The following is a 25,284-nucleotide window of genomic DNA, read 5'->3' as shown; positions in this document are numbered from 1 at the left end:
TGTCCAGTCCTGCTCCCCTCCCTGTCCCTCTGCAGGGCTGCTCCCAAGATCTCTCCTTAGTTAACATCCTGCACACCCAACTCTATCTCAGAGTCTGCCTTCCAGAACCCTACCTGTAACATCACAGGACATCCCTTTGGGAGGGTAGAAAATGCTTTGCAGTAGTAATAAAACCTAGGTTAAGAAACACCACTAGTCTCAAGCCATCGTTAGCTCCTCTTAATCACCTCTCTAATACCTGGCACCCCATCACTGCTCAAATCTTGCAATATTTGTAAAGCTATTAAAACTGTACATACACTATGCACATGTATGCCAATTGGTACTGCTGAGTTGGTTTACATGGTACCATGTATTTAATTCTTACAAATAAACCATACACACTATGATTCTTTCCAATGATGTGAATTCTCTTCTATACCTGAAATCTGATACTGTTTTGACCTTTAACTCCCAGAGGTCACTATAATGCTACATAACTCTCTAATCTCAAGTCCGAATTATGTCTACTTATGAGCACCTCAGAAAATTATGTCCTCAAACTTAATTTTAAAACCACTGATAGCTAACACCAGGCCTGACACATAATAGGCATTCAGGATACTATGGCTACATATTAGCTAGTGCCCATACTGTTATAAAACTTATATAAATTATCTCATTTATTACCTTACAACCAAAAATAGTTATGTCACTATCTCCATTACACACATGGGACAACTAAAATTCAGTAAGCTCAAGACTCTTGCCCGAGGTAGCACAGTAAGTTCAAAGCCATCTGCTGTGCCTCACTCTCTCTCCAGGAAATACGTATTATTGTTTCATGCAAAAGCACTCTTTTGGGAGAAGAGGCAGGACATAAAAAGGTCAATGAGAATGGAATACTGTTGATTTTTTGAATTTTATAGCTGGTCATAAGAAATTTGTAAGTGTTCTGCTTTCTCTATGCTGTATTTATTGTCAAGTATCAACACTCCATGCAGAGAATGTATACTAGGAGTTCAAAAATCTGAATAAAGGAGCTGCCTAAATAATTATAGTAGCCGCTAATGTTTACAGCATGTTTCTATAGGCTGAGTAATATTCTATGACTTTTACTGGAAAGACTGACAGTCACTTTATCTCTTTTCCTCTTTTTGCCCCATTGTTCACCATTTCTCCTTGTGGATATTCTGGAGGAGGTGAAGTTTTAGCAGTATAAATTCACCATTCTCACGACCACAGCCCAATAACTTGATTTCATACTATCACAATGAATTCATGAGAGAATATCAAATTATATTATTTATTTGATGTTTAACAAGGCTGAGGTTTGTATTTAAATTGGTGAAAGCAAAGCACTTGGTCTCTTGGAGGATCCAGTTTTTCTTGTTGTTGTTGTTGTTTGTTTGTTTGTTTGTTTGAGTAGGAGTTTAGTTCTTGTTACCCAGGCTGGAGTGCAATGGCGTGATCTCGGCTCACCGCAATCTGTGCCTCCTGGGTTGAAGCAGTTCTCCTGCCACAGCCTCCTGAGTAGCTAGGATTACAGGCATGCACCACCACACCCAGCTAATTTTGTGTTTTTAGTAGAGATGGGGTTTCTCCATGTTGGTCAGGCTGGTTTCAAACTTCTGACCTCAGGAGATCCACCCACCTCAGCCTCCCAAAGTGTCAGGATTACAGGCATGAGCCACCATGCCCAAAGAGGATCCAGTTTTAATTGTACTGATAATCCATGTGTATGTGACCATGTCTGTTATTAGGCCTTGTTATGACAGCGAAGTTGATAAACTGTTATTTACCCCACTGCTACTAGGTGTAAGGAATTCTGCTAAAAATTGTGAGATACGAAGATAGTTGTAGCCTTGCACTTGCCTTTAAGAAATTTAAAATTGGCAACAAAAGCCAAAATAGACAAATGGGACCTAATCAAACTCCACAGCTTCTGCACAGCAAAAGAAACAGTCATTAGAGTGAATCAGCAACTAACAGAATGGGAAAAAATTTTTGCAGTTTACCCATCTGACAAAGGGTTGATATCTAGAATTTACAAAGAACTAAAACAGATTCACAAGAACAAAACAAACAAGCCCATTCAAAAGTGGGCAAAGGATATGAACAGACACTTTACAAAAGAAGATATATATGAGCCCAAGAAACATATGAAAAAATGCTCATCAATACTGGTCATTAGAGAAATGCAAATCACAACTACATTGAGATACCATCTCACGCCAGTTAGAATGGCGATCATTAAAAAATCTGGAGACAGCAGATGCGGGAGAGGATGTGGAGAAATAGGAACACTTTTACACTGTTGGTGGGAGTGTAAATTAGTTCAACCATTGTGGAAGACAGTGTGGCGATTCCTCAAGGACCTAGAAATAGAAATTCCATTTGACCAAGCAATCCCATTACTGGGTATATATCCAAAGGACTATAAATCGTTCTACTATAAGAACACATGCACACGAATGTTCATTGCAGCACTGTTTACAATAGCAAAGACCTGGAATCAACCCAAATGCCCATCGATGATAGACTGGACTGGGAAAATGTGGCACATATACACCATGGAATATTATGCAGCAATAAAAAACGATGAGTTCGTGTCCTTTGTAGTGACATGGATGAACCTGGAGAACATCATTCTCAGCAAACTGACACAAGAACAGAAATTGAAATACCGCATATTCTCATTCATAGGCAGGTGATGAACGATGAGAACACGTGGACACAGGGAGGGGAGCACTACACACTGGGGTCTATTGGGGGAATAGAGGAGGAACAATGCAGGGGGGAGTTGGGGAGAGATAGCATGGGGAGAAATGCCAGATACAGGTGAAGAGGAGAAAGGCAGCAACTCACACTGCCACGTGTGTACCTATGCAACTATCTTGCATGTTCTTCACATGTACCCCAAAACCTAAAATGCAATTTAAAAAAAAGAAATTTACAATCTGCTAAAAACAAGGAGTTACTCAATTTAGCTTTCCAAGTACATATTTTCTTTGTTTTTCAGTAAGTATGCTAAGCAGTGAATTCCAAATGAGTTCTTACTCACTAATTTTTAAGATAAAGAGTTAAATTAGACTAATTCATTATTTGGGAAGAAAAAAAACCCACACCTATCTCTCATCCAGTAAGATAAAGAGAGTAGTATCCTATAAAAAAGAATAGAGACATTTAGTCAAAATCCTCAGTCAAAAGTTATTAATTCTCCTTACTGATACTGATTCTTTATTACCCATCAAGAATCTGAGAATTATCCACCAAGAAGTGAACTTTGAGAATGAATTTAGTCATTATCTTAACCTCTTGTTACACACACTTGAGAGTTAGAAGTAACCTTCCTCCGTTTTTTCTTGAGAGTTCAAGTATGGCTCTCCTTTTCCAGACTTTTCTCCAAGGATGGCACAGAAGAGATTTTGAGAGCACAGAGTGTAGCCAATAGCAAGGTTGGTTTGAAGAAGCAAAAAGTGAGATGTACTTTTAGGGTGTCTGTGGGGGCCAGGGAGCAGAGTGTGAGTTTGGCCTGCTCACATCTGGAAGGATGGGGCCAGAGGCAGAAGCTGAAGCTAAGAACAAATTCAAAGAAATGCAGGAGAGCAAGAGGTCCTCTGGTGGCTGGACTGATCATTTATAGATACCATCTTGTGCTTTATTCAGAATTGGGAATAGACTAGCCCCTGTGTTCTCCTGGAGGAAATGGAAAGAATCATGTAAATGCAGATATTTAAAAGAATTTTCAGTAATTTAGAAGTGATACCTCATGATTATTTATTAAACTACCTCTTTCATTGCTCTAGGTCAATAAAGGAAAAAAGTCAAGATCTAAAAGCTGAGAATCCCTGAGAAGGATGCCAGGAAGGCTTGTCCGGGCGAGAACATTGATCTGTCCCTTGGCAAAGCCTCTCATGCTCTCCCTATGCCAGCAGATGGTGCAATGCACACCTGTGACTCTTGTCACAAAACAGCTCTCTGATGTTGTCATTACAAGAACTTATTTGACTCGTTACACACACAGGTGTCACTGTGCACCAGTGTCTCGACTGAGCTGATCCTGAACAATAGCGTGCTTTTGGTATAAGGCAGGAAGCCCCTCCATCACTCAGAACACCCCAGCCACCTTTATTCTCTAAAGGTTTTCTCCTTTTGAGAAACTCATCTTACAGCATGTGTTGAATGACTTGCTTTAAACGTATATATGAACCAACAAATGAGATGCACCCCTTCACTAACAAATCCCCTCGCTCTCTACCACCCACTCTTCATGATCTGTTCCTCTTCTGTGTTCAGCGTGATGTCTCTATCAGGCTACACACCTGCACTTCAGCACTTATCCCAGGGCCTTGAAATTACCTGAGAGTCAGGCTGTAAGTTCCCCATGGGCAGGGATTGTGCTTTGCTTATCTCTGGGTCTCCAGGACCCACCAAGGTGTCTGGAATACAATAGGAAATGCATACATGTTTCTAAAAATGTAAATGCCTTCTATGAATGTCTTCTAATCATGTAAATGCAGAAAAGTTTATTAATTTTTCAATTGCTTAAAACATTCGCTGTTTATATTATATTCATATGATCATATTTTAAAACGTGTGTTTAAGGCACAAATTTAACAAAAAAAAATCTGAGCTTGTGGGCTGTGTCTATATGAAGAACACAAGTGTTTGTGGAGTGCATGTACATTCACAAGCATGTATGTGTATGTGCTGGGACTTAATGTAAAAAGTATTTCTTAAAATGGGTCTGTAAAAAAAAAGTTGCGAGAATAGATGACATCATGTTTTCATATCTATATAAAAAAAAAACTTGGAATATACACAGCTCATGTCAGCAACAGAGAGTATGGGCTGTGATGGGGTTCCTGCTGTGAAATCCAAAAATTATCCGTGAAATTCAAAGACTTTATCATTTAAATATGAGGACAGACCCCTCTGATGAAGATAGAGCATCTTAGTTAAAACAAACAAATGATTATCTTGGACAACAGTGTAAACAAGACCCTAATTCATGAAGCTGCTAATTGCTCTTCCCAGCTGCAGAAGATTGGCCTGTACTCCATCTCTCACTACTCTTACTGTGAGTAACATTTCTACGCTCTCTCCTGAAATTCGGCACAGTGCATGTCCCACCTTACACATCAGAGCCTGGGGACCAAAAAGGGGTCAGTTCAGAAAAGAACCTAAAAGGCAGCTACTTAAAGGAATCAAGTGCTTCATTTTATACACATATATTTACTTCTATGACTGTGCTGGAATTAAACTCACATTTAAATTACTTTATTTCCTCAAAACTTACCATTAGATCATCAGGAGAAAATTCTTAGCAACAGTCTTTGTAGCCAAGAGAAATTGATACTGCATGTGACTTTTTGAAAGTAAATCTAAAAATCGGTGCTGAGATAATGATCCTCAGAAACTCCCAGAGTTGTTCATATTTAATTCAACTTAAATATAGATATCTTAACTCATGGTAAACAAATAATAGTTATCATGTTTTGACATATTATTTCATGTACAAAATGCCAAAAGGAACACTTGTTTTTAATCCTCACTACAATAAATCATTCACTCATAGAAGGAAGAAGAAAGAGAAAGAAAGAAAACAGGTTCAGAAAGGATAAAATTCCCTGCCCGAGGTCAAAATTATTCAAACATAGTTCTCAGAAACTCATGCTTTTTCCATGACCTGCCCTCACAGTGCCCATCTATAAGTCTGGAATGTGTTCACCAAGAAGGGAATGCAACACTCACTCATATAATCATGGGAATTGATTAAAGCAAGATGCCAAACCATACAAAAACTGTGTCTTTTATCACAAGTGTCTTATTCCGGTTATCACTTTCCAGGGATGCACAGTTACTTTTTATCAGTAATGTTGCTTCAGATATCCCTCTGAAATGCAAAAGTGCATACTCAACACTTGATTCTCTAGTAATCTTAAAACTGAGAACCAAAGTAACTACAGAAGCCCCTGTTACTGTAAAGTGGATGCACGACCACTGGTCCAAGGCCCAAATGTTGTCATACCCGGGAGAAGTATTTCTAAGGTTTATGGAGCCTCACCTTGACCACCATGCTAGGATTCAGGCTTGGAGGTTACTGTCATGAATGGAGCAGACCCTAATCTATTGCAACTGCAACCCACAGCTGCCTTTTAGGAATAAGTAGACCGAGACTATTTTTGGGAAAAAAAAAAGAATGCCAGTGGGAACATGATCAGAGTTCAACATAAGAAAGAGCAGAGTGGCACTGAATGGAAGGAAAACCCCTTGTTTTTAAGATTTGGGTTGGAGTTTTGTACGCCCCGTCTGTTCTACAAGTGGAATCAGAGACAGAGTGAGAAGAAGGATTCCTCAGCCAATTCTTCACTGCTGAACCAAGGTAGCTGGAAAAGCAGATTCATTAGGCTGGTAGCAGTCTTCGCAGACAAACTTCCTCTTGGAAAAGTTTCGTATTTAACCAGGCAGCGCCCAGGTCTGACTGACACAAGAGCAGCTTTTCTGACTTTGCAAGCAGACAGCGTCCACAGGATAGGAGACACCATGCTGTTGGGTTTGCCATCATGTCTGCCCCCACAAGGGCACCACCCACCATGCTTCAGGTATCACTGGGCATTTCGGCTGCCCTCTCCCTCTGCCCATGGCTACAACTCTATTCACACCTGTGTCTACACCAGCAGACCCACGTATCCAGTGGCATTCTGTGTAGCTGGGTTCAAACACTAGAATCTGAATGGATTCCCAGTTGGTGCAACAAATCATTTCTCTACAAAGGTTTATGAATTCTCTAAGGACCAGTGGGTCATATGTAAACTGAAGTATAACATTAACAAATATAAAAGGAGGAACTACAGACAAAAACAAAACAAAACAGAAAGCAGAGAAAGTGTTCTGTGACAGTTAACTGTGTGGACTCTGAAGCTGGACGTCTAGGGCTTGAAGAACGACTCCACCACTGACTCTGAGCAAGTTACCAAATGTGTTTGTGCCTCAGTTTTCTCATCTGAAAATGGGAATATAAGGGTCACTACCTCATGAGTGGCTGGAAGGATTAAGCACATTAATATACATAAAACTCTCAGGAGGGTACTTCACACAGAGTTGCCATTATAAATGTATTAGCTAGTAATTCTTTCACTGAGGGGAAACATGCATCTGTTCAACAGATGTTTGTTGATACCACCTGATCAGAGCCCTGGCTAGAATTAAACTGCCAATACTTCTAAATACCTGATCTTCCAGACATTTCTAGAGACCTTAGTGTCTTTAAAATTATGGCTGCTTCAGAATGGTATGAGCTTCCTTCAGAAACCCAGGGGGCTCTTCAAGTCGTGAATGGTTGGCAATTTCTGAGGGTGTGTACATGTATGTGGGAGGTAACTGGATGAAAGTTCTAGAGCTGTCAGTTTTTCACAGTCTAAATGAGAGGAATAAGTGTGCCCATGAAAATCATTTTTAAAGCAGCAAAGTTACAGAAAAGGATTCTAAGAAAAACACCAAATGAGGAAATAGGGAAGGGTACCAAAGGTAACACAGTAAAGAACTATGTCAGGCAGAGTTTTCCAAATTCCAAAACTTGCCTAGGATTTCTGTCTGGTAAAAAAATGGAATTAGTATTATTTTTGAAGAACGCTTCTCATAGAGACCATATCTTTTTTTTCTCTTTTGTTTGAAATAAAACATATTTTATTTATTTGTTTATATAAATTGACACTTTTATCTCATATAATTGCACAAATTCAGTTACTTGATGTAACTAAACAATAGTGTAATTCTGCCTTTTTTAATTTTAAAATTATTATAAAGTAAATTTGACTTGTTTAGGGGCTGGACAGTTTTATTCATTTTAACATGTATAAATTTATATAAATTTATATAACTACCATCACTGTCAGACTACGGTACAGTTCTAGCAACTCAAAAAATTTCCTCCTAAGACCCCTTCACAGAGACACCCCTCTCTTTGTCATATCTCCTAGCAATCACCAATCTAACCTTTGTCATGATAGTTTCATCATTTTGACACGTTCTATAAATGGAATCATACAGCCTGCAATGTCTTGCAATTGGCTTCTTTCACTCAGAACAACTCCCTTGAGACCCATCCACTTTATTGTGTAGATGGGTAATTCAGTCCTTTTCATTGCTGAGCAATATTCCACTCTATGGAAGAGATGCAGTTCATCCATCCACCTCATAAAAGACGTTTGAGTTCTCCCTAGTTTGGGACAATTTTAAAAAACCTGTTATAAATCTTTGTCTTCACATTTTCGTGTTGACTGTTTAAATAAAAATTTTTATTTTAAGATTTTTCTTGATTTTTAGAATACCCAGTCTTGTGGATTAGGGGAATTAGGGGATTATTACTATATCTCTGTGGATTTTATAATCCTACACTGGCAACTCACTACACACAATCTTAGGGAGAAATTTGTATTCAATAATCATTCAAAACAGAAGCTGCTTAAATCTTTCTGTCTAGTGGAATCTGTTATCCTCATCTCCTCCTTTAAGATGCTGTGTTTTAAAAAATAATTTTGAAATGAAAGTAAATTCAAAGTTACTGTAAGTTTAGTTTGTCTTGAAATTTTACAGTATTCCTTTATTATTTTAGGTTATAAAGCATCGATCATACAAATTCTACATCCTGGCAAGAAGTTTTATGTTTTAGATCAGTGGTTGTCAAATTCTTGTCCATGTACAGGCAGCATCAACATCACTAAGAACTTGTTAGAAATGCATATACTTGGGCCCCACCCCAGATCTGGTGCATCTGAAAATTCTATATTTTAATAAACCTTCAGGCAATTTTAATGTATATAATTTTTTGAGAACCACTGCTTCAGAAATAACTCTCCTGTATGATATAGGAGTGCCACCGTCTGAAATTTCCCTTTGAGATGATATAAGAAAACTCACATTTACTTCCTTTCGTAATAGTATTCGCTTAAGGAATCGGATGGCTCATTTGTGTTAAAATATGGCCCCTGGATCACCAGTTGGCATTTAAAAGACACACAGTATAGCTCATTTTGGTCACTGGGGCAGAGCTATGAAATCAAAATCTAAAGTGTACAGAAATCCCTGAACCCTCATTTGAAACAATAAATTCATCCTCTTACTCTCTATTACTATCTTGCCATTTCATCAGTCCTGATGCACAGAGAAGAGGAGTACATGAAAGTTTCCTCTCTTCATTGGTTCCCTTCCATAATCCTAGCCTTAATGGGATATTGTTTATTAGCAATAGAAAAAGTGAAATCAGAAAGAAAAAAGTAGAAAATAAGCTAGCGTGGAGCACCCCATCTGTTATAATAATAATGATTTTTTATAACAAGAAATCTCAAATATATACATATATAAATGTATATATCAATATACACACATATATATTTATCAAAGAGTATGCATATTTATTTTCTGTTATCTCTGCAGAAATACTCCTCAATAGTAAAACAAAGCTTATCCCCTTGTGGTAGGTCAAAAGTTCTCCAAGGAAAGCTAGCTAATGCATATAATGAATTAAGTTAAGAAAATTGTAGCCATATGTTTCATATACAGAATGTAAAATATACCGATATCAAATAAAGCCTTATTTGATAAAATCTTAGAAATAATTACCTATTTCTAAATATTATTTCTAAGATTTTCAATTTATTCAAGTTAGGTAAGTGAGAAAACAAAATTATTTTGGTTGTTAGTTTACTTCACATCGTAAAATAAGATTTAATGTTTAATTAATAAAAATTAAGCATTGTCTTTAGATTTTGCCTTCCAAATATTTTAACAAAGGCACTACTTCTGATAAATAATTTAAAAACATGTTTATTATACCTACCATGCTTAACTTTTATTTCAGGGTAGGCTGAAATATCTGTTAACCTCACCACTTCCTTTATCTGAGAAACTGACTCCTTGAGGGTAGAAAGATAAAAAGGCCACTCTGATCCTGCACATCTGCTAAAAGTAACCGTCACCCTCTGCCAACTAACACAAAAAGCACAGTCAAGGAATGAGCGTGTGCATTCCAGGTGTTTGGTTTCTTGGCAGAAAACAAATCAAGAACAAATAATCTGTGAAGAAAGTTCACATGGGCTACTTCTTAACTAAGGTTTTCAGAAGATAATTACAGGAGAAACATATTAGTTAGAATGGATAATTTCATCCTCAATATCGGTAAATTGCATACCTTTATCTGTCTGGTATTATTTTTCCCCATGGGGCAGAGGCAGAATGCAAATAATAATGTAGCGCCTTTCCCTGAGTTTATAGAGGAAATATCTTAGAACATGTATTTGAAGAGCAAGGTAATGTGCCTTAACTGTACAGAATCACAAAACAGTAACTTAAAACATGCATTTAAAAGCTCAAACGTTGTGAATCCATTAGGAAAAAAAATGAAAATGCATTTTCCTTTAAACTTCACTCATCACTTAATACGCATCTTTTAAACCATTTTTCATATATTTGATCACTATTTTTTCTGAAAAAATAATATTTTCTCCTAATCACTTATTCTTGGGTATCTATTCTTAAGTGTGAACCATTGGGTCCCCTAAATAAACCTTGTTGCTTCAAATTAAGTTAGGTGGTGAATACAAATATGGATATAGATAAGCTGTAGTATTTTTTCCTTTTTTTTTTTACCTAATTATATAACATATCTTGCTGACACTTTATAAAAGCCAATGCTACAGAATCTGACAACCCTCCAAATTTATTTTATTTTTCGTTTCCAGTTATGCATGGACTGATACAAAATCTCTGACCCAATCGACAACTTTATACTATTTTCAAAACAAATATTGATATACAGTTTCAGTATACATATTCTTAAAAGTTTCAATGTTTTAATGGATAATCAGTACATGTAGAGAAAGCAGGAACAAGCTATCATTTCTATTATGTGGCAAGTATTTTATATGTAACTCATGAAGAAAATATTAAGTTCACAATGGTTAATTAACTTGGCTAGGTGAATAAGAAGCAGAGATGGAATTCAAATTTAGATTACCTTGATGTCAAATCTACCCCCTTTCTATGACATCAGGGGAAAGTGTGCCTTAAGGATGTGTAAAATCAGGAGCTGATAGTTCATGGCATCATTCATGCCATAAACGGCAGCCACAAGTATAGATCTGTGATGCATGCAGACAAATTTCCATCACTTTGCAGCAGTTTCAAAAATTAATTTCCATGGCCTTCTTTGTCATGGCTTCCCTATACCTCCTTCCCCTAGCCCCTGATTCTTTGTTAGATGATACCCAGATGAGATAATCGAATTCTCTGTTTTGCACGGCCACTAGTTGTAATTCATATTACAAGGAAAAAATTAAGGATGAAATATACATCTCTCATGCTTCCTTAACAGTCCCCAAATATAGCATAACAGAGATAGTGTCACTGCTCTGAGCACAGCCAAAAAGCAGGTAAGTACGGACGTCACACAGGCACTCAAAGTCCCTTGCACACAGGAGGAAGTTTATAAATATCAGGTACCATTTGAAGTGCAAAGCAATAAAACAAATTATTTATTTGAAATCACAATGCCACATGTAGCTTTAGATCAAACATGATCCAAAAGTAAACTCAAAATCAGTAGAAGAATAGTGACTTTTTACTTATCACTGTCCCTGTGGCTTCAGCAAGTAATACAAGGCTACAGAAATCTTGGATATCTATACTGATAAGAATTTTTGCCTGGAGAAACAAGGTAAATCAGAATGCAGAAAGAGCAAACCAAGTGAAGTAATTCCCACAGAGCAGAACAAATGGCACAAATGACCTAATCAATACAGAAATAAGTACAGATTTCCTCCACAAATGGCCACATGGTAGTTTCCCTAACAGGTTCAGAAAAACATCACATTCCTTCCCTGTAGATCTTATTTACCATTTATTGATGTATCTCATCAGGAATATCTGAAGGTTGGCTTTCTGTCAATTCACTATATCAGGTAAGTTCACCCAGACTTGCAGTAAAAGATATCAGCCCATTCAGGTTTGTAGGTCTGCTTCTGTGTCAATGCCGTGAATTCCTTGGCTAACAGTGCAAACAATTTGATCCCTGTTTAAGCCTAAGGATCTGATCAATGAACGATGAAACAAGTGATATCTCCTCATCCTTTCTTACAACATCAAAACCAATCTATTTTCACAGCTAGATCAAAACAATGAGGTAATGTTTTCAGTGATTTTAGAAAAATTGATTTTAGAGCTCTCTTCTCTTGCTCAATCCTTTGGGCAAATCTTTTGTTATACAAATGACCTTCTGCTGGGTATAAACAATGGTTTTATTTGCAAAGTGAACAAGCCACAAGTTTACTGTAATTTTATCTGAAATCATCCCTAGTTCATAGACAACAGTCCCAAACTGCTCCTGGGAGGATACTAAGACTAAACTCTCTACACAATCACTAGACAAATCTAGGAGGCCTAGTTAACTTCCTCTATAAATCAGCACTGGAGCCACAGTCTTACTCAAAGCTGAGTCACATTAGTAGATAATAAAATACTACATGGAATTTTGTGTACACTGAATCAGCCACGAATATCCAAATCTCTTTTTCAAAGGCTCTACTGCCCATCTAAGCTTACAGAAGGTCAAATTCTGCTGTCTGTGCAAGGAGTGTCTTCTAGAAACAATGGCCTGTACTCTATGTGTTCACACATGGCCTCTTCTCACTGAACCATGGACATGGAAGCATTCATTGTATAGAGTATAGAACAGATTCCTATTACGCCTGAAGAAAATACCCAAGGTAACTGCCACCTCATGAAAACGTTCTCAAGACTGGTAGGGATTTTATGGGGATGCTTTATTTATTATATGAGGCCTATGCAATCCAGAAAACATAATGATAAGGACATTAGAAACTCTGAAACTGTGATCACCAGAAAAAAATGAATACCAAGAAATGAGCTAAGATGTTTATATTTAATTCTTAGAACAATTCCCTTTTAGAAATGAAGCAGCTGAGGTTTAGAAAGCTTAAGAAACTTACTAGTAAGTTGCAGAGTTGGATCTGAGCCCAGGCCTGGGAACCCAGATTCTCTTTGCTTAACCAACTATTCTTGATAAGAGCACCTCCTAATAATTTCACTCCTGTTGTGTAGCATTAGTGCTTATTTTCAGGGCTAAAGAATAAAGCATAGTTAGCATTTATGAACAGGCAATAAAAATGGATCCATGAACATTACACAAAAAGGTGTCATTAAATAATGAAAATTATAAACAGGAAGAGATCTTAGAAATAATCTGGCATACTCCTGTTGATAACAGGTAACTTCAAAAAGTAGGTTTTTTCTTCAGTATTTCAGAGCAAGGTATTTGAATAAGAAGCAGGACAGAGACAATATGTATCTCTCCAGACACCTCTCTGCCTCCAAATATCTAAATTGTTTTTGCAGCCAGTGAAAACAATGGCATCAATTTTCCTTTTTTTTAAAAAAACAAAAACAAAAAAAGATTATCCTTCAGATGAACTACAGGTGAAATCTTTTATTCCTCTGTGGTTTTCCTATAGAACCATTTATAATTTTATCTTCCTCTGATCACAGGCACTATTTTCAATCTATTAAGGATTATGAGATTTTATAATATTATTTCTGAAATGATTTTCCTGTTTCCTTTCTCAAACACACAAATGTGGAATCTCACAACAAATTCAAAGAATGACTTGTCTTTTGATAAACCTAATTTTTAATTCCAAACAGGTGGGCTGGTTCATATATTTTTTCTATATTTTGCTCTGATCAGGTACCTTGAACTTTGGTTCCAGTTCATAATCCCAATGTCATTTCAATCATTTACTTGCAGCCTTAACAACTAACATAGTAAATGTATGATTGGATTGAAAAAGAGAATATGACTGGCTCATACTAACTTCACATACATTTGTCTTGGTTGATGGGATTTTCTCTTGTTGGAGAGCAACACAACTTGGTTTTACTTTGTGGCCTATTACCACCAACAGAACTCTCCTCCCCACCAAAGCTTCTCAGTGGTGCTCACTCTTCCATGTTTGTTTTCTGGAAACGATATTTTTCTACCCTCAAAGTGTACTCCCTATGGAGTACACTTTCTAATTAACTTTACTGCTAAAGAAAGACTTTTCTGACTTGTTGGAATTAATGCATCTTGCTTTATCATCCAAGACATTGTCCAACTATCACTTTGCATTTTTGCTAAACTCTCAATTACTCAATTCATTGTTTAGAAAAGTTAAAATGCATTCAACCTCATCAAGTACCTATAAAATATGACACATCAAGTGTTCCTAAGTATTTAGCCTGAGACACAACATGTAGAAAACGTCAATAAATACTTGAAAATTAAGAATGAATAAGTGAGTGAATGGTAATGATAAGCCTTGCTAGCAGTCACCCAGGAACTCAGCTGGCTCCTCAATTTGGCTTGCCTGGAAGTTCCCTCACTTTGATACAATGTGTTCCTGGCTTCCTGATGAGAATATCAACAATGTCAAAATCCATTGCTCTCTACATGTTTCTAAAGCCTGCCAGAGTCTTGGAGAAGAAAGATGATGGGTTCCTCATCTCTCTAAGTTCATTCCATCAACATTACATTAGCATTTCTTAAAATGTTGGAGACAAATTAAGAAAGCAAACTCATTTCATTTGTACTCAGCTGTACCCCTTCCTTTCAAACAAGATTACTTTTATAGATGGGGTAAAACATTAATCCAGTTGTCTGGTTGGAATAAATGATTTTCTGTTTAACCCAAGTTAATCCTTTCATCTTTCCTAGGTAGCAGGGAATGAAGAGCTTCCTACAGCTTGGTGACACCTGTTCTCCTTAAAGCAGAAAGGGCGATCTGAAAGTCTCCAATTTGTTAATACTCTTCTCCATTTGTCCCTCACCCCTACCTTCTAATTCAGCACTGTCTACTTGTTTAGTTCTTAAGAGGAGTGACTTCTCTCCCCACATGATGAGTGTCCTTCACCATGGTTAATCCCCCCAAATGCACACATCCAGTAAAGATGGGTTGCCTCTAGCTCTATGTAACAATGATTTGGAAATCGTTTTAAAACGTGCTTTTGCCTCATTCTTTCTCCCAAGACCATATTAACAGAGTGTTAATGAATTCCCTTCCACTTAGATGAAAGGTGGTGTTTGTAGTCAGTTTAAGCAGATTGAACTTTCAGGAGTCTTGTTATTCCCATCAAACCCCTAGACATTGTTTGAGATCTGAAGAATAAACTTTTTTTGTAAGAACCAAAATAATAGCTAGCACAGTTACAGTTCTACACATAAGGGCAGCTTTTTGTCCTCTCAAAAAGACGAATGTCAAATCTGCTTAAGCTGAAACTTCAGGAAAAAATACAATTAAAACTTAAGAGTAGATTTTAAATCCTGAATATCAGATGCCATCAACAATAGAAAGGTCAATTTTTAATTCAACAAACTTTGATTAAATATCTGCAACATGTAAGTGCTATGCTAGCCAAGAACTTCTAAGGACAGTGAAAAATTGACTGGGAAATAGGCCTTTTGTTTGTTTATTTAATGTAAGTTAGTTACGTGACTTGTGCATAAGCACATTGACTCTCTCTCTCTCTCACTATACACACACACACACACACACACACACACACGAACAAAATATGTCTATATTTTGCTTGTTTTTGTTTGATTTCCAACAAATATTTGGAAAGCAGAGAATTATAAATTTATTCTCTGATACTGTCTGAGAAATTTCCTTGATAAACTGTGGATTAGGTTACTCCCCAGTAGAATGCTGATATTCATTTTATAATAGAAAATAAAATGCAATTATCTGATGCATTTACTGCTTTGAATAGCTCACCTTCTCCTGTGCTGAACATTCTGTGGCTCTCCATATTTTGGTAGAGGAGCCAATTGTTTGAACCTCAGTTATGACAGAAGTCTTTCCTTTCTCTGGCCATGTTCACAGAGGCACGGTGCTGACTCATTTCAGCAAAATTAATGCAGGTACCTCAGGATCAGAGGCCAGATCAGTTGCCCCATCCAAACAGCTCACTCAGTGCTTGAGACAGGAAGCCAAAGCCTTCTGTGGGAGTGCCAAGGATCCCTCAGTGAGGCCAAAGCTCCATTTGCTTTGTTGCAGATTAGAAAAATGTTTCTCTCATGTCACCTCAAATATGCTGCTAGTCCTCGCTCCCATCCACTAATGCAGAATTTTAGGTTTTTCGTTCATGGATTCATTCCAACTGTTTTCTATTCAATGATTTGGTTTTTTATTCACCCCGTTTAAATGGTAGAAATTAGGCAACTAGAATGTTCTAGAAAAACAATATCCATATGTTCACTTTTTAGACAACACTGAATTAGACCATTTCTTGCCTTACGAACTAACAGAAGATTATGGCCCTATCATAGTCCTTACACAATGAACACTTCTGAAATTACTTACTACCTTGGCTTAGCCTTCAGTATTTCATAGCACAGAAAGAGTCAAGCATCACCAATTTTAATCATCAGAAATATTATGGGATAAAAATGAAGGAGAGCTGTATTCCAAATTACGAAAAGATTTTTGTTTTTCTTAAATGGAGGTGTGGTTCGTTAAAAGAAAGAAGAGTCAATTTCTGTCTGAACTTTTTATGTGAAAGGAAGGTGGTTTCTTTTACGTGAATAATACCCATGAGTCAGGTGCTTTGTTTCTGCTTTGATCATGCAAGGTAGGTCTTATTCCCACCTTATAAATGGGAAAGTTGAAGCAATGAGGAGTTAACTAAATTGCCAGAGTCACCCAACTAGTAAGTTGCTGAGTCGGGATTGTTGTTACTACCCAATTATACCCGTAGAAACTGTGAAGCACAGAGAGGTTTAGAGCTTCGGCCATAGTCACACTACTCGTTATTCACTCAAACCCAGAAGCCAAACACCAGTACCACGCACCAATTCAGGCGGTGAACTGCATATATATGAAGGTAAGTCACAGAAAGTGACATTCAGATACACCACTTTTAGCCCTTATTTCCCTGGACCTTTCATTTTAATCCTAATTTTGTGCATTTCTCTAAGGTGCAGAAGCTCCCGGAGGGACATGCGCCCCCTTGGTAAAGCCTTCCTTCATTGCTTACAGCTCATTTACCTGCCTCCCTCTCAGATAAGCTCCTAGCATACCTTTGGTATACAACCTCTCTATAGTTTTAATCTGAATCTCAATTAGAACCTCCACTAAATTCAAAATATCTCTGTCTACAGCTTCCCACATTTTATCAGACAATTAACACAGGCATTACAATTATTTTTGGAACACAATAATTTCCCTGCTGGAGGGTTATTTGCATTCTTATCCTGAAAGATGTATAAATTTGTTGCAATATATAAATTCTATCACATTAGCTATGTATACTCTCCTATCCCTTGATGATGAAGAAGCACTAAAAACCAAGTCATACAAAGTTCTGACTGAAGACAGTAATGATAATGATAATTAAAGATTAAGGCATTCAGTTGTTAGAGTGCTTAACAATGCTAAGGGTAAGCAGAGAGCTGCAGCATGTGTATGCAACATGATTATATGCTAGATTATCTTATCATTCCAGAATGCTATTAGTGATTACGTAAAAATGAGTGATTATGAGAAAAATTTGAGTCTTCACATACAAAAAAAATGCTGTGGCCCAAGTTAAATGACATGGGAGTGAAAAAAATGATGAATCATTGATACCAGTTAGTTCTTGGATGTGAAATTTCTGAATTTAGTACAATGCCAGTTGTTTGACAATTTCCCAAAATTCTTACAACATCAGCATATCTAAATAAATTTAAAATAAAAAAATATAAACAAAGCCAGCAAGAGTGTCAGCTTGATCATTCCTATAGGCCAGATACAAGAAGTAAGATCATAAATATGACTGCAGGATTCTAACAATTAATTTGGTAGAATTCCATAGCAATTTTAATAGAGCTATGTGCTACATTGGCTTAAAGAATCAGGATTTGACTAAAAACCTTAATCTTCTTTCTCTAAACAAAGAGAATAAAGTACCATATTTTTAACCAAAAGCCTCTTTACACCCATTTAAAAATTGTTTTAAAGAAGCATTGAGTAGTTAAAGCTTGCAAATGCTGCAGAAATCTTGATTCTGTCACATACTCACATCGAATCTACTTGTTTTCTGTCCAAAAGCTCTTTGATGATTAAATCAAATCAGATGCCAGCAACACTGAGATTTCCAACAAAGTTACATACATATTAACAAGCAAAATACTAAGGAAAATATGTAAATCCAGAGTATAGATATGTTTTTATTTCTCTATGTTAGAACTTTTTGTGAAGACTTTAGCTTGTGGTTTTAGAAACATGCAGAAAGCTGAAAAATAAATTTGTTAGAAAAAATAAATTTCCAATTTTTTCCCATTGAATTTATGGGCAAATAAAATTTAAACAATTATGAGGAGTCACTGAATTTCAGTGAGTTGATATGCCCTTCCTTCACCCTCTACTGACCAGTAGCTCAATTTTTCTAGGTCTATGTAACAGTAGTGAGATAATCTGAAAGCAACTTGAATCACTGAGCAATTAGATGATAGCTGGGCCTTCTGGTTTACGTGTCAAAGGATAAAGGATATTTTATCACAACTCATAGGACCATAAAGCTTTTAAGTTGTTGTTCAAGTTTGTTCTTTAAAGATGTGGAAATATTTTACTTCACTGCATGTTTCTCAATTTCAACTAGACCAAAAATATATCAACATGCATGAACTATCTTTTTTTAGTGTATGATCCAATGGACTAGAATGCTCTGAATGGGTATTGTATCTTAGCAATTAAAGGGAAATCTGCTAAGTATATGAAAACCATTTCTCTGGTTTCTGTTTCCCTAGAGAGAGTTCTTGTTCTTATCTCAAGTATTTAGTGTATAATAAAGAAGCAACCAAGGATAATACAAATGGAGAAGAATGCTTGTCCATTATTAAGAGTTCCAGCACTAAGTTTGGCCATGGAACCACTGAGTTTTTTTGGATGTCTCTATCACAAGGAATTATTTCCTAATTCGTGTGGGTATCAGTGAGAGATGACTGGGCTTATCTAGCTAGATATGCTTTGTGAATTTGTTCCAATGAAAAAGCTGCAGAAAAAAAGATGGCATATTGCACTTTGCAATTCTGCAGAGAAACATTGCCCACGATATACCAAAATACTCCATAAAATTTGCTGAAATATTTGAGATAAAAAGTGACGTAACTGTTTTCCTGTTAAAATCTTAAATTCTCCCCTTAAACTAAAACCAAATTTATTTGCAATTATCTTAAAACCAATGTTATTGTTTACAGGAGGGATTTTGTTAATAAAATATTAATATTTTGTGTGTTGTTCGTAATGGATTTCTAATTTAAGACTTGCATCTTCTTGAAGTAGTGTGTAATGTGAGAATGTAGTAAAAGGCCTGCTTTTAAAAGGGGTAATTATAAGCGGACACTTGCCCCCTTTACCTGGATAAAACCAAGTGATTTTCTTTTGCTAGGTAACAGGAACAATTGCAATGCATATTACTTTTTAAACACATGGCTTTATGACTGAGAAATAATTATGAATAGATTCCTTGAATGAGACAACTTTGGACTAATGCTTCGACATTTTAATGTCGCAATTACAGCTGTATCCTAATACACATTACTTTATTACAAAACATATACAAAAATCTACTAAACCTGTCCCATTGAAAGGTATATTAAATGGGGCTTATACAGTTGCCAAAAGCTATTTCTTTGGGCAAAGTGTGTAAAGAAATTTAAAAATATTGATCTACTGCGACGATGGACAGTGATTAACATTCTCTCCACCTGGCAATTCCAGGATCTATAATGATGACAAAAATAAGAAGCATAATATGATGCTAAGGATTCCGTCTGAAAGTAGACAGCAATTTGATGCACTCAAGCAAACCCCTTTGTTTTTCAACATCCCCTTCATTGTCTTGATGTAATTATTTCAATTCACTTTTTTGGTTTGCCTGCGTAGCGATTTCTGAAAGCACAGATATGTCCCAGTAAGTTTAGAAAAAGGTGCATTCAAAATGTTATATGAGCATTTCATGCCTAAAGAAAATATCATCAGACCACAGAAGATTTTGAGACTACAACATAACAATGTTACCAGACATTTAAAAACTGCTGAATAAACCTGATATTCTTTCTCATGCACTTTATTCTTTATGAAACATTACATATATAATTTAAATACTTTATAGCTCAGCTTATATCTAATCCTATAGACCACTGGCTCTGATGTAAAAATACAAGTAATACATACTTCAATATCTAGGGCCAAAATTAAATGAAGATGAGCAAAATTAATTAAATTATAACACTAAGACACTACAAATAATCAATTTATTAAAACTTGGCATAAAGCCACCAAAAGGAAACCAACACTCAGAAGCAAAGACACTCTAAGAAAAACAAATCTAGTTACAGATACATGCTGTTAATATTCTTTTTTCCTTCAACAGTCCTTCAGCATTTGCTTTCATTGCTACTTGAAATTCATTTATCATATTTAACATTAAATGCTAGAATAAAAAATAAAAGAAGGCAAAGTCCACAGAAATGTAGAGCTTCTGGAATCATAAAGACACTTTGTCTAAAGAGAGGAAGTATATGTTTTATATATGCATCATCTCTGACTTGAAATATATTAAGAACTTTCCAGGTGATATAATACATTTTTAAGGAAGTCAATTCTTTTTGTGATTAAAGATTCACAAATTTCTAAATAGGTTACTACTATGTGATACCAGTTAGAATGATGCCAGTACTTACCATATGAAGAAATGGCTTTCATTGTCGACATCACCTTTAAGCCCCACATTCTTTCCTAACCGTGTCACAAAGCCGATCTGAATTAAACTGACTTTATACAAATGATTAATTTGTAATTTCCAACCTGATGGATGACAAACTGTCTCCTCATACTAATGAGAATTCTCTATCATATTCACTTCTGGCTACCTTGTATATTGTATCTTCAGTGGCTGACTCATCCTACACTCTACTCATGTAGCTTATCATTATCTTGTCCACAGACAAAATAGACATTGAATTCAGATGAGAATGCCCACGGATTTGAGAAGCTTGAGAAAGGTATCAGCATTGTGGTCCAAAAGGCATGACCACTAAGGGAAATATTTTAGCTTGTGTGAGTTGTTTTCCTCCTCTAGAACTAAGTCAAAAAGACAAACAAACAAAAATCACAGTAACTTTTTGTGATGTATTTTCCTTAGTAGTTTATTTTGGGGGATCATTCTTCATAAGAATTGGCAAAAATCCAGATCAACTTTACACATTGTTCTAACACCTTTATTTAAAAATTATATGACTAACTTCCCCATCTAATAAACTACTTACTTTCTCTTATGTTTATTAACTTTGAAACTACTTAAGCATTTTGTCTAATTAGCTTTACTCTGAACAAAAGAATAACCTGATTATAGTAAGTTGTTAATATGAAAATCAACACAAGACCTTTCTGATTGAACATTCTCACTTTCTACCTCAAGACAGGTGTTCAGTATATATGCAAATGTTGCAGACAGATGGCTTCTTGCATTGTACACACTATAATGCTAAGATATTTTGCCCCTCATTACAACTTGCCAAAAGTTATCAGTGCTGCCTCTGCTATATATATTTTTAAATATTTAACCTTCAGTAAGATAATCTGCGGTGCTTATCTTAATGCTAAGGAGATAAAACAACCCAAATATTCTTGTCAAGTTCAATCAAAACTTCCTGCTTCTTGAGTTGTCACAATTCTGGACCTAGACTCCAAGTTCATAAAAGAAAATGAAGCAATTCACAAGGCAGAGCTTCAGGTTATGGTGGTATCTTAGAGCCACATTAGTTATTTTATCCGCAGAATGTTATACAAGCTCCAAACCTTTCACCAGAACAATATTTTAGGAATTTGAAATTATTCCTGCACTTCTCACCACCCAAGAATACGACAGCTTGTATTAAAAATAGTATGCATGCAGGAATTTCCCAGTTAGTATCCCCCTCAAGTTTTAAAAACTCAAATTATTGAGTCTTCTTTCTAAGAACTAGTGAAGAGGTTTACGAAAACATCCATTGAACTATTCATGTATAATTCTCTAACAAAAATCAGTATTTCCATTCATACAACATATTAGGACTTAATTAAAATTACCATATTCAGTGGTCAGTCTTCACCTTTCCAAATATCCTTGTCCAGTATCCATAACCATGCACTGCTCTGTCTTCCCTCATGCTTCTTTTATTGCTGAGTGAGGCGCTCGCTCCTTCATTAAATAGCATTAAAAATAGACTGCACAGAACTCCCTAGTGGAGCATGCTCTAACACGGCTAATACCACAGTTCTCAAGGTAACCATACTCAACTGGGATCTAAGAGGGAAAGTCACTGGGAGATCAGCAATTTGCAAAGCTAACAGCACACACAATTCTGTCTTGGTTTGAGCTAAATACTGCAAAGGTCAAATCAGCAGGTAGTGAAATTAAGTCACAGAGAAGATGAAAGTCAATTTCTTTAGCTGTGTAAGTTTGTTTAAATATACCTCCTCTAAACAAAGTACTCTGTTTAATAGGCATTTTTCTAAAGTAACTTAGTTATTTTATTTATTGAATGACATAAATCATGCCCAGAGAGGGTAAATTTAAAACATGAATGCATAGCAATCCAAATGTCTTAAAAATTTCATTTAAACAAAATCAAAATATTATTGATAAGCAAGTAATCAATTATGCTTCCATATCTTTTATGATGCGGAAGCATATCCCTCAAAACATATGCCCAAACTCACTCTCCAGAAAATTTACAAATATTCTATTAGTCAAAGTGATGAAAAGTAGGAGAATGTTATAACAAAGGAAATATAGGATCAAACACAAATACATACCTTGAAAACCCACATGCACTTGAGTGTATTCATAACCTCTTCATGCAGTACACATTAGAAATGCAGCAAAAGCAATTACGGCCAAGATAGTAGATTACTCGGCTATTTGAACAAAACATAGAGCTCTTGGCTTCCAAATGACTGTCTTTCATGAAAATGACATTAACTGAAATCCTATTAAGATATTTAAGCCCCGTGGTAATACATACACAGATGATCAAAGGAGTAGTTGTATTTATTTTAAAATGTGTGTCAAAGGTTTTCTGATTTTTAATAAATGAAAAATGATTTCCTGTCATCTCCACTTGTCTGTTTACTCAAAGCAATCATAGCAGTTTTTATCTCCAAAGTAGATGAGGAGGGGTTAGAAATCATTTGAATTGATTCTTCATTTGAACAAAATCTTATATAGATTCATTTCAACTTTGAGGAACATCCTTCTTGTTTTGAGAGGCTGAGGGTCATACTGGCAGAAAATCAAAAATCAAAAAACTGAAAGAAATCAAAAATCAAAATGAATATCTGTCCTCTAACCACATTCTAATGGAAATGATTTCTACCAGCCTTTTATATTTCTTAGCTGCCCACCCCTATAACTTTCAATTCTCTCTGTTTTTGTTTTTTTTTTTTCTTTTAGGCTTGGATTCTGTCCTTATCCTACATCTTCAGAAGGTGATCACGTAGCAAACCTGAATAGCCGACAGCAGCCACATCCACCCCAGTTATATTTCTATGCATAAACATTGAGTGAGTTAATTCTCTTCCTAAGAAACTTTCAAAACACCTGTCTAATTCAACTCAATTCTACCACCATATCTACAACCTGAGACAGAACGTAAATTGGTGATTGTGATGAAGCACAGGTTTCATGCATTTAAAAATAGAAGTGAACATCTTTTCTTTTCTTCCTTCTAAGCCCCTTGGGACCTAGGACCCCAATCTTGCCAGGACAACAAACAGAGTATAACTTTCTACCTCTTCAATAGGTCTCTTTCAAAAAGAGCATTGCAAACTTTGTACCATAACGCCTATAGAAATCACTGTAGACTTCTCCGATGAAAAACATTGCCCTTTTCAATTTAGTTCCAGCTTTCCATTTCTGTCTTTTTTGGGGGAAGGAGCGTCCATCCCTCCTTGACGAAACATACAAAACACAATACATGTGTAACAACATCAGCTTTCTACAAACACGAGAAATACAGACAAGAAATAATTTAAAAGAGACACACAGATATATGGCAGAAAGAAAGAAGGAATTCTAAAAAGCCGCAAAAGGCGTGCAATGTTCACGTCGGAAGACCTCGATTATTACCTTGATCGAACAGTGGATATCCCCCCTGCGTCTTGGTGCCTTGATGGGTTTGGTTTAGTTTTGGATTTTATTAATAGTATTGTTTCTCAGTGATTGATTTGGCTGGGTTTGTTTTGGCTTTTGGCTTGGCTTTGTTGTTGTTGTTGGGTCGGTTTGTTTGTTTGGTTTTTGGTTGATTTATTTAACTGCTAGTAAACGGAGCTTTCTGCAGTGTCGGCTGGAGTTCCGCACAGCTGTGGCAGCCAGGGCTGCGGCGGCGGCGGCTCGGTCGCGGCTGGCGTCCCCGCTGCACCTGCTGCCGCCGGTCTCCGCTCCGGGCGCGCTCAGAAGGTGCCACCGCCGCCTGCTCCGCCTGGCCGGCCGCGGGGAGTGAACGCGCCCCCGCCTCCCGTCTGCCCTTCTGTCCGTCTGCGCGTCTGTCAGTCCGACCGTCTGTCGGTCCGACCAGCAGCTCCGCGCGGGATTCCCGCTAGCCTGCGCTCTGCTCTCGAAGCTGTCACTCTCGCAGGCTGCCAGTCTGCGCGCTGGTCTGTCCGTCCGTCCGAATCCCTCCGTCCCGCCAGCAACGCAGCGTCCCTCTTCCGGCCTCCTGTGCCCACGGTCCTCTCCCACTCTGCGCTCCTGGCCGCTGCGCGCGGTGCGAGGAGGGCGCGTGGAGGGTGGAGGCGCGCGCGTGCGGCTGTCTATCTCTCCCGGCGCCTCTCCCTGCCTACTTCACGCTCTCGCTCTCGCTGCGTTCTGGGCTCCCTCTCTCGGGCTGTCTGGCTGCTCCCACCTGTCCGTGGCGCTGCCAGTCCCACCCCTAGCCAGCCAGCCTCAGCCTCGGCCGATCCCTCGGTCCCGCTCCTCCTGTTTGGCCACCTCCGTCGTCTGCCCCTCCGCGGGTCCGTGCCCTCCCACGCGGCTGGCACTGCCGCCGGGGGCGGCGCCCGGCTCCTCCCCGCAGCCCCGGATGCGTCCGGTCCCCGCCCGGGCTGAGGGCAACGCGCGTGTTGCACGTGGCTCCGCAACTGCTCTGGCCGGAGACCCCGGGCCCCAGACCCGCCACACCCGGGAGGTGGCCGCAGCCGGGCGCCTGGAGGTGTCGCGGCT

General features: G+C 37.5%; 1 protein-coding gene across 24 annotated transcripts in view; it reads right to left on the bottom strand.

Annotated features, from left to right (window-relative positions):
• ARPP21 (cAMP regulated phosphoprotein 21) overlaps positions 1 to 25,064 on the bottom strand; it is a 160,664-nt gene extending 135,600 nt beyond the window's left edge. For 12 of the 24 annotated variants that reach the window (XM_008983987.4, XM_078354527.1, XM_078354541.1 and 9 more), the window contains exon 1: positions 24,193 to 25,064. The gene's annotated coding sequence lies outside the window, so the exon portion shown is untranslated. Of the gene's footprint in view, positions 1 to 22,151; positions 22,294 to 24,192 lie in introns of those variants that run through there. The other 12 variants (XM_078354522.1, XM_078354528.1, XM_078354530.1 and 9 more) reach the window with 1 other exon arrangement.
• Positions 25,065 to 25,284: the final 220 nt, after the last annotated feature.

This window comes from Callithrix jacchus, chromosome 17 (assembly GCF_049354715.1).
Source record: "Callithrix jacchus isolate 240 chromosome 17, calJac240_pri, whole genome shotgun sequence".
Lineage (NCBI taxonomy): Eukaryota > Metazoa > Chordata > Mammalia > Primates > Cebidae > Callithrix > Callithrix jacchus.
Note: the sequence above shows the minus strand (reverse complement) of the source record. Positions and strands in the feature narration are given on the sequence as shown.